The sequence below is a fragment of the Dunckerocampus dactyliophorus genome, chromosome 20 (assembly GCF_027744805.1).
Source record: "Dunckerocampus dactyliophorus isolate RoL2022-P2 chromosome 20, RoL_Ddac_1.1, whole genome shotgun sequence".
Classification (NCBI taxonomy): domain Eukaryota; kingdom Metazoa; phylum Chordata; class Actinopteri; order Syngnathiformes; family Syngnathidae; genus Dunckerocampus; species Dunckerocampus dactyliophorus.
The window spans coordinates 15213800-15222590 of record NC_072838.1 but is presented as its reverse complement, the minus strand read 5'-3'; positions in this window follow the sequence as shown (position 1 = coordinate 15222590).

Below are 8791 nucleotides of genomic sequence, written 5' to 3'. Positions count from 1 at the left end.
AAAGACGCTGGATTTATGTGTGTCTGTGGTTAGACAGGGAGGAAGAAACGAACTTCAGCAGAGGGAACAAATCATTTGATGAACTGCCAGAGGCTTTCACTGCCGCCGTTTATTGTGGCGATGCAGGAGTACGACAAAGAGCCGTGACGAATAGCTTTGACACTCACCTCAGTGATACAAACATCAGGTTTTGTGTCTCAAACCGCAGAGACCCGCCGGAGCCTTCGTGATGAATCACATGGCAGCGAGAATCTGTCTGCCAGCTCGCAAACTTCCAGCTGTCAAATATCGAGCAGTCAGCACTTGGAGGGATAAATATCACAACGTGTTCCTGCATTGCTAATTCATTTGTTCATTATGGCTCTACAGCTTTTCATACATGAGTTTGGAAGTCTCCCATTGACCTATTCTAGAAGTACAACAGGGTTAGGGAAGTTTTATGGTTATGGTTATGGTTAAGGGGTTAAGGTAGGGTTAGGTGTTAGCATTCGGGTGATAGGGTAGGTGTTGGATTAGGGTTAGGGTGGTTTCAGTACCTTGTCGTACATGGTTAAAGTCTGACACATGTAGCTGTTTGCTCTGGACATAGCTTGCTACAAATAGTTGGCTATTTTGCTGTTCTGTGAAAGGTATATAAGAGCACCCTGCAAGTCAGGATGTCTGTCATTCATTGCCGTCTTGTGATGACCCGAGCTCGGTATAAAGCAAAAAAGCAGAGAGATGTCAGGACATGATCGTAAGCAGATGATAGGTGATGGTGTGAACCTTTCAACCTTTTACGGATTCCCATGACCTGGTTGACTGGGAATCTACACAGACACGTGAGGGTTAGGGATTTGTTTTGGGCCAGGGCTACAGTTGGGGTTAATGTTAGGACTAGGGTGAGGATTTTGTTACAGGCTTAGACGAGAGTTAGAATTGTTGTTAGGGTTGGCGTTAGGGTATGGTCATGGATAGTGGTTTGGCAAAACGGTGAGAAGGTTTGATTTAACTGCAGTTGGTTGTTTGGTTTGTTAGCAGAGCATTCAACATTTTGAATGACCTCTTTCAGGGGCGTTAAAGATGCACTCGTAAGATGTAGAAATGCCGCAGAAAAGTGTCACACAACTGAACACATCACCCCTCAATTTGAAAAGGAAAATACACTTTCAGCTCCTCTCATAATTGATGGCCGACCTCCTCCTCATGTCTCCATGAGGAGATATGATTAGACCCTTGCGGTAAAACCTTCCCCCCTGCGTCTTCAATTTTGAATTGCAGCCCATAAAATCTTTTCTACCTTCCACAACAGCCTGGCTGTTGATTTTTTTTTTCTCGCACACCCCCTGAAGATAAGTAGCCATAGTACTATGGCCCATTCTAAATACAGCTTCCTCTATTCATGAGCGGCTCCCAGTAGGATTGAGAAGCCAGTGATTAATTTGATTGGTTTTTCCCTTCGGCGCTACATTTGCCGACTTTCTGAGTTTTCCCAGTGAGCTGAGCAGATGGGACTTCTATATGACTCCTGATGACATTTATTTGCATGTACAATCTCACCTCTGCGAACACTTAAATTAGCACTTTCAGGTCTTTCAAGCGGCGAATCCCAGTTGCATTATTGCCAAATGTAATACCACAAATGATATCAAGACCTCAGTCGCTTTCGCTTCAAAACGACGACAATCCATTTTATCCACTTTGTATGAGCTCCCATGAAAGCAGTAAAACAATACTTCTGCACAGGCTGCATTTACAACAAAAACAATCAAATTATTTACATTATTTCATATACCTAAGCTACTGATTGTGAAATAATAAAAAAAAAAAACAATCAAAATTAAATGAATCAAATACAATAATAAATGCAGTAAATAAAAAATAAACGTGTAAAAATGTTACCAATCTTAACACACTATGCTCGGTTATTCTCTGCAGGAAACTCCTCATGGCTTTGCTTTATGAATAATTAAAGTAAGACGACGGAACTTTCGAAAGCAGCACAACTCTGCGGAATACACACACATATTATACACTATTTTTTATAGTTTTTATGATAAGCTTAGATGAAGGCTGAGCGGATGGATAGGCGGCTTTTGCATTATTCATACATTTCAGCCAAACAATTAATAAATAAATAATCTATACTTAACCAATGATACCATTTTAATCCTGGACTAGAGTTTACAATAAAGAACATGCACTTTTTGTACAGTAGGTTTGGAATCAGTGCATAATGAGGAATGCAAACAAACCTTTTGGGCTGTTATATACGAACAGTCATTTTCTTTTTATGTGCTAATGCTTGTATTTACAGAAAGTTAGGCAACAGGTTGTTCAGTGTTATAAAATGAGCCGGTGTGCGAGGCCTTACCTTTGTTGTTAGCAACATGTACCATGTAATTAGCGTGTATAGCAAGTAATCAAACAACAAGTAATTGCTTGTAGACCTGTGATTAAGCCTTGCCATTCGTGTTGATTACCCGCTTAAAAACATTGAATTTAAGATACAAATGCCACCTTCGTTGTTAACCCACACACCTACATGTGTGCAAACCTTATTAGTCCCACATGATTGTTGAATATGTATTAAAAAGAATGGAGTCATTGAGTATATTTGGCATGTATATATATATGCATATACATATATATATATATATTAAAAAAAGATATGGGCTCATCATTAAAAATCAATGTAAGCCCTTCAGAGCCGAGCAGAGATGATTTCACGCTCGGCTGCGTTATTTGCTAGGTGATACGCTCCCACATGCCCACAATATCAGAGTGTGACGTCCTTGGTCTGGCCTCCCCACGTGAGGCTCAGTGCAGTGGATGCGTCGTCTGAACTGATGGAGCAAGGAGAACAGCACCAAGCTGTGACCAGAAGGAAGTTTCTCTCATTCATATCCGCCGTATCAATGCCTCAATTAACCAAAAAAAATACCGTGCTAATGATGCAAAGTTGCCAAAAAAGAAAGAACATATGCAAGTCCATCACCATGAACAACTTTTTGTGTGCCTGTGATTAATGTGATATTCTTAGGCTCTCCTTAGCAGACAAGATGTTCAATCAAGTATGCATGACTCGACCTTAATGGCTTTTTCACTAGAAGGCTTGGCTTGGTTATTAGAGAACCAGCTCGTGTGGAACAACCTTGTCCCCCCTGGGAGGGAAATTACAACAGTTGAGAGGAAAACCACATTATGGCGGGAGGAACGCGTCGCTTATACACTTGGCTCGTGTGCCCACTTCAGATTCCTGTGTGCCAAACATGTGAGCTCAAAAAAAATACATTTCCATCTGCTGCACGACTGCATTTTTCTCCCCCCTGCTATTTATCAGTTGTTGATTAGCAGGCTTGTCACAACTTGAAACACTCTTCATTTATGCCGCCACACAAATGCGATCACAATTGCCTTAATTTGCTGGCACGATCATTTGAGAATATTGTTTCATGAGACCTTTACGCATCGTGGAGAGGAAATGGTGGCGTAGCGCATCTGCTTAAAACAGTAGTGGCCATTGCCGAGACGAGGCTGCGTCATCAGGTTCTGTTTACCCACATTACAATTTGCGCACGCTGGTAAATAAGCAACCAGAATGGCCCGGCGTAACATTCATTTTCTCCTCCAGCTGTGTATTCAAATTGGGATAATAAGCCAAAAGGTTATCAGCCCCGTGAGGCAGCGCCATTATTTCATTTAGAAGCACCTTGTTCGATATCTCTTCTAGCTTCCTGCATTTGCTTCAGCAGCAGCGGATCTTTCAGGAAAGAAAAGTACATTCAGAAAAGTACAACATTTACACATGTGTTTACTGACTGTACTGTAGCCGACTATGTACATATTTTGGGTGTGGTATACAGTATGTTGATAAGGCTTATGAAATGGCTTCAAAGTTTTATGATTGACAGATTATAAGCCTACATGTACAGTAGTGTGAAAAAGTGTTTGCCCTTGTCCTGATTTTTGTTTTTTTGCATGTTTGTCACACTTAAATGTTTCAGATCATCAAACAAAATTACATATTAGTCAATGACAACACAACTGGACACAAAAAGCAGTTTTTAAATGAAACTTTTTATTATTAAGGGAGAAAAAAATCCAAACCTACATGGCCCTGTGTGAAAAAGCGCTTGCCCCCCAAGCTCCCACCCTCAAGCTGAAACCAACTTGGGTTCAGCAGCAGGACAATGATCCAAAACACACCAGCAAGTCCACCTCTGAATGGCTGAAGAAAAGCAAAATGAAAGGCAAAACAAAACAAAACAAAATGAAGACTTCTTTTTTTCACACCACGGTCCATACTGATAAAAATGCACTATGGTGTTATAATCAGTACCATAAGATGAACACTTGGAAGTGGAATTTTGTATGGAATTTCAACATTTTTTATTATTATTATTATTTTTACCCAACCGTAGGTTACTTCCGTGACCACTAGCAAAAGACGAAAATCCACGAGTAACTGAGTTGCCCATAAATACCATGTCTATTTTTGACACACGTCTCGCTCCGCCTTCCCAAGCCTCCTGCTAGTTTGACGTTGACGTTCTCCTCCCATTTGAAATAAAAGTCATTATTACGTCAGATTCAGCTCCAGAACCCAATAAAACGTTTTAAATGATAAAGTTACAGGTGATGAACGATAACGTATGATGCTGGTTGAACACATTGATTTTGAGTCACGGTGTAGAAATGACATCACTTTTGCGTCTACGGTGCATTCAAGGCCCGGCGAACAAAGCGCGAAATCGCACCGCTTGACAAAAAAAACACGGTCAGTGAAGTATAAGCACATAAACATGTACAAATTGTGGGCTTTTTTAAAAACCGTGGTACGTGTATGTTGTACATTTGACCTATATTATCACATGTTTGTATATTATTACTGACTTGAGATGATTTGAATGAGATGGTTAGGGAATTTTCAGGAAAAAAAATCCCCAAAAGTCCCCCGCATTGCTTTTCCAAGCATATGCAAAGTCAACGTTTAATACTTTTACGTTTAGTGTTTGCTATTCAACAGAGCGGAAGGGCTGCTTGACGTGGAAGTCCTATTCATTAAATATGCTCATCACAACGGCAACAACGACATGTTGGTAACGACCACGGTGAAACTCATTACCAGATGAATTAATTGAACCATTCCAACAAACTAATCTCCTCAGCTCTCCCGCACTATTTTTCATTGAGTCGCATCGTAACAGTTTGGGAATAATCAGACTGATTTTCTGTTCATAAATAGTCTGTTTTGGGGTTTATGAACATAAGTACACCGTGCCTGATAATTGTGCACGCGGTGTACATCAGGCATGCTGCTTCCATACGGAACATTGCTCTATTATTGAACCGGAAGCTTGCACGCTGGCCTTGATTGCTTTATTATTCATTTGATTGTCTTTTATTTTGGCCTCGTCTGAGAGATGCTATCGAGCTTATTGATGTCAAATTGATTTGCCAGCCGTCGCCGCACGCACACCTGAAGCCGTCGGTTAATACGCTATTATATTTTGGTTTGGAGCCTGACGTGTTTATATTGAAATGTTTAGGTAATCACGGGAAGAGAGATCTCTGCCTCGTAGGTGTGCAGTGGATCATCATCCGCCATTAAAGCTGACCTTTGCTGTCTAACGTCAGTCTGCTGGAAGCACAGCCGCGCTCTTTTTCCTTTCCTTTCATTTCATTTCATTTTCACGCAATTAAAACTCCAGCAGCTAGCTGAAAACTGTTCCGGCGTGAGAGCCTGTTGTGTTTATGATGAATAGCGGCCAATCAGTGAGCCTCCAGAGGGTTTAGTTTTGACCTTATCCCCGCTATTTTGGTGTGGAAAAAGATGGACAAGAGTACTTCATGTGGTCATTACAGAATGATGGTGCTGAACAAGGAGTCCTTGTCAGGTCAAAACATTTTCCCGTTTTGCGTGTTTCACTGCATCATAACGAACGTGAGCGGCTGCCAACCAACAGATGCCGACTTTTTATTCAAACAATACTGGAAAATTTGGGGGGGAAAAAAGAGCACCAGCGTCCCGTGCATAAATGCATCGTGATGATGAGCAAACATCATCCTCTTTGGCCCTCATTATGCAAATGACGAATTGTATTTTCGGCAAAAGGAGGGGCGGAGGGCCAGCCAGGCCCATTTGTTTCAAGGGGATCGTCCGCAGCCTGGCAGTCATATGCTGTTGATTAACGCGCTAATGGACAGGCAGCCGAGTGGGGTGAAGTCATTTCATAGCGATCACTATTCATTACCTAATGAGAGATGATGATGCGGGGCGCTCTCCGACTCAAAAGGCAAAGTTGAAGAATCACATTAAAAAAGAGAAATCATATCATTATTTACCTCTTTACAGTCCAAACCTGTAATTAGCTCCTTATTCTCAGACAAATGACTTTAAATCTACGTGCTTACCTGTTCAACCACACAAAATCAAATTGAACTCATTAGATGGCTGATACCTTCAGGTCATATTAGTATAACAACATAGTGTTGACCTGCAGCCGTAACAGCAACTTATTTCCATTCAGGTACACTTGAATGTTACGACACACCACCTTAACTTGTTAACTTGTTTCTCTGTAGCTTAGCATAAGCATTACTATACCTTATATTTAGTGTTGAATAATACTAGAACAATACTAGCTTTTTGCTTTTGTTACAAAACCTTAATTTGAATGTCACTTTACATTAGCTTGGATGTTACTTTAGCTATTCCTTTACCTTAGCTTGAATGATACTTTACTTAGCTTGGATGTTACTTTAGCTATTCCTTTACCTTAGCTTGAATAATACTTAACCTTAGCTTGAATGATACGTACTTGACCTTAGCTTGAATAATACTTAACCTTAGCTTGAATGATACGTACTTGACCTTAGCTCGAATAATACTTGACCTTTGCTTGAATGATACTGTACCCTAGCTTGAATGTTACTACACCTTAGCTTGCTACTATACCTTCATGTTAGTGTCGGTGTGCCTTAAATGAGATGTTAGGATAGCCCAACTTCAATGTTACTCTTAACTTCCGTGTGACTATAGCTTAACTTAAATGCTACTATACCTTCATGTTTTGATATACACCATATAACACCAATGTTACTATACCTTAGCAAGTGTGTTACTGTACCTAGTCATGCCACCATCCTTTCATGTAAGTGTTACCATGCATTGGGTATTACTATACCTTAACTAAACGTCACTAAACCTTAGTAAAAAGTTACTATATTCACTTTAGTGTTACTTCATCATAACTTCAATGCTACTATACTTTAACTTCAATGTTACTGTATGTTACTGTAGTGCTAGTGTTACTATACCCAATGGTAACTTTACTTTACCTTTTATCTATCTAGCTAGTTTAGCTTCAGTGTAGCTCTGTGTACATATTTTGGCAAGCTATGTGTTCCCCGAACAGATTGAACACGTCCTGTTGTGCATATGGTCCAATAATCTAATGCATATGCCTGAAGTCATCCGTCATGTAAACATCCCGTTTGATATGATCTCTCCTTCCCTGGCGGTGTTGACTTATCATTACGGAGCAGGTGCTGTTTGAATAGAGAGCTGCGCCTCTCCTTTCCCCCGTGACAGTTGGCGTGCAACTGTGCGGCCGCCCCTCGCGTTTCGGTGCTTTTCTTCCTCCCCCTCCTGCCAAGCAGCGTTATACTCCTTGTTGACACGTGCGAGCAGTTTTGTTAAATGAAAAACTTGTGCCGGCAGCTGAGATAAAAATGTCGTTAAGTAACTGTTAATGACATTTACATGATGATTACCGCCCTCAGTCGTAATGAAGCAGTTGTCTTACGTTTTAGCGCCGATTCGCAACAAGTTATCTCATCTCCCTATGAACTGAAGAAGCACTTTGGCGACGGAGGCAAGGAAAAGCCCCATGCCTTCTCTCCATACAGGTTGAAAATCTTCCCCAAACAACAAAACGTCCGCTTTTATGTCTGCGCCCCCGTCTTTGTCTTACCTGCTCGCCATTAAAAAGTAAGCACATCAAACATGGAGGCACCACCGGGGGGTGGAGGCTTTCCTTTCAATTAAAACTGACCCTGACCGTTCTTTGCAGGGCTCCCCTTGTTGGTGAAGTACACTGGAAGTCTTTTCATCAGCTAGCCCTCATTACTTCCCCTGCAATGCCTCCAATGGCTGCCTCTTCTTTTTACAACTCTCCCTCAGCATTAAGAGCGCTTCTGGTTTGAAGTGTTGATGAAAGAGGGAGTGGTCACAACAGGCTACCTGAGGATCACCCCCCCCCCCGAGAATAAAGTCGTAAATGTACGCGAAAAAAAGACGTAAATTCATGAGGAAAAAAAGTCGTACCATTACGAGAATAAAGTCGTACATCTACGAGAATAACGTGGTAACATTACGTGTCATCGTGTCGTACGTGTCAGAGGGAAAATAGAGCATAGGAAACTTTCCTCTTGCTTCGGGCAAGCTTTCATTTACAACGTGGCAGCAGTTGAAGACAAACAGATTAGCCTTCGCTAAGGGGGGTCTTATGTGGCCCTTGGCCGTGGGTGAGTATTCTTGTAAATTTACAACTTTTTTTCTCCTAAATGTACAACTTGTTTTAAATTTATGACTTTATTCTCCTAAATTTACAACTTTTTTCTCCTAAATTTACAACTTTTTTCTCCTAAATTTACAACTTTTTTGTCTTAAATTTATGACTTTATTCTTGTAAATTACGACTTTTTTCTCGTCAATTTATGATGTTTTCTCGTAAATGTACAACTTCATTCTTGTAAATGTGCAACTTAATTCTTGTAAATTTAGGCGAATAAAGTGGTAAATTCA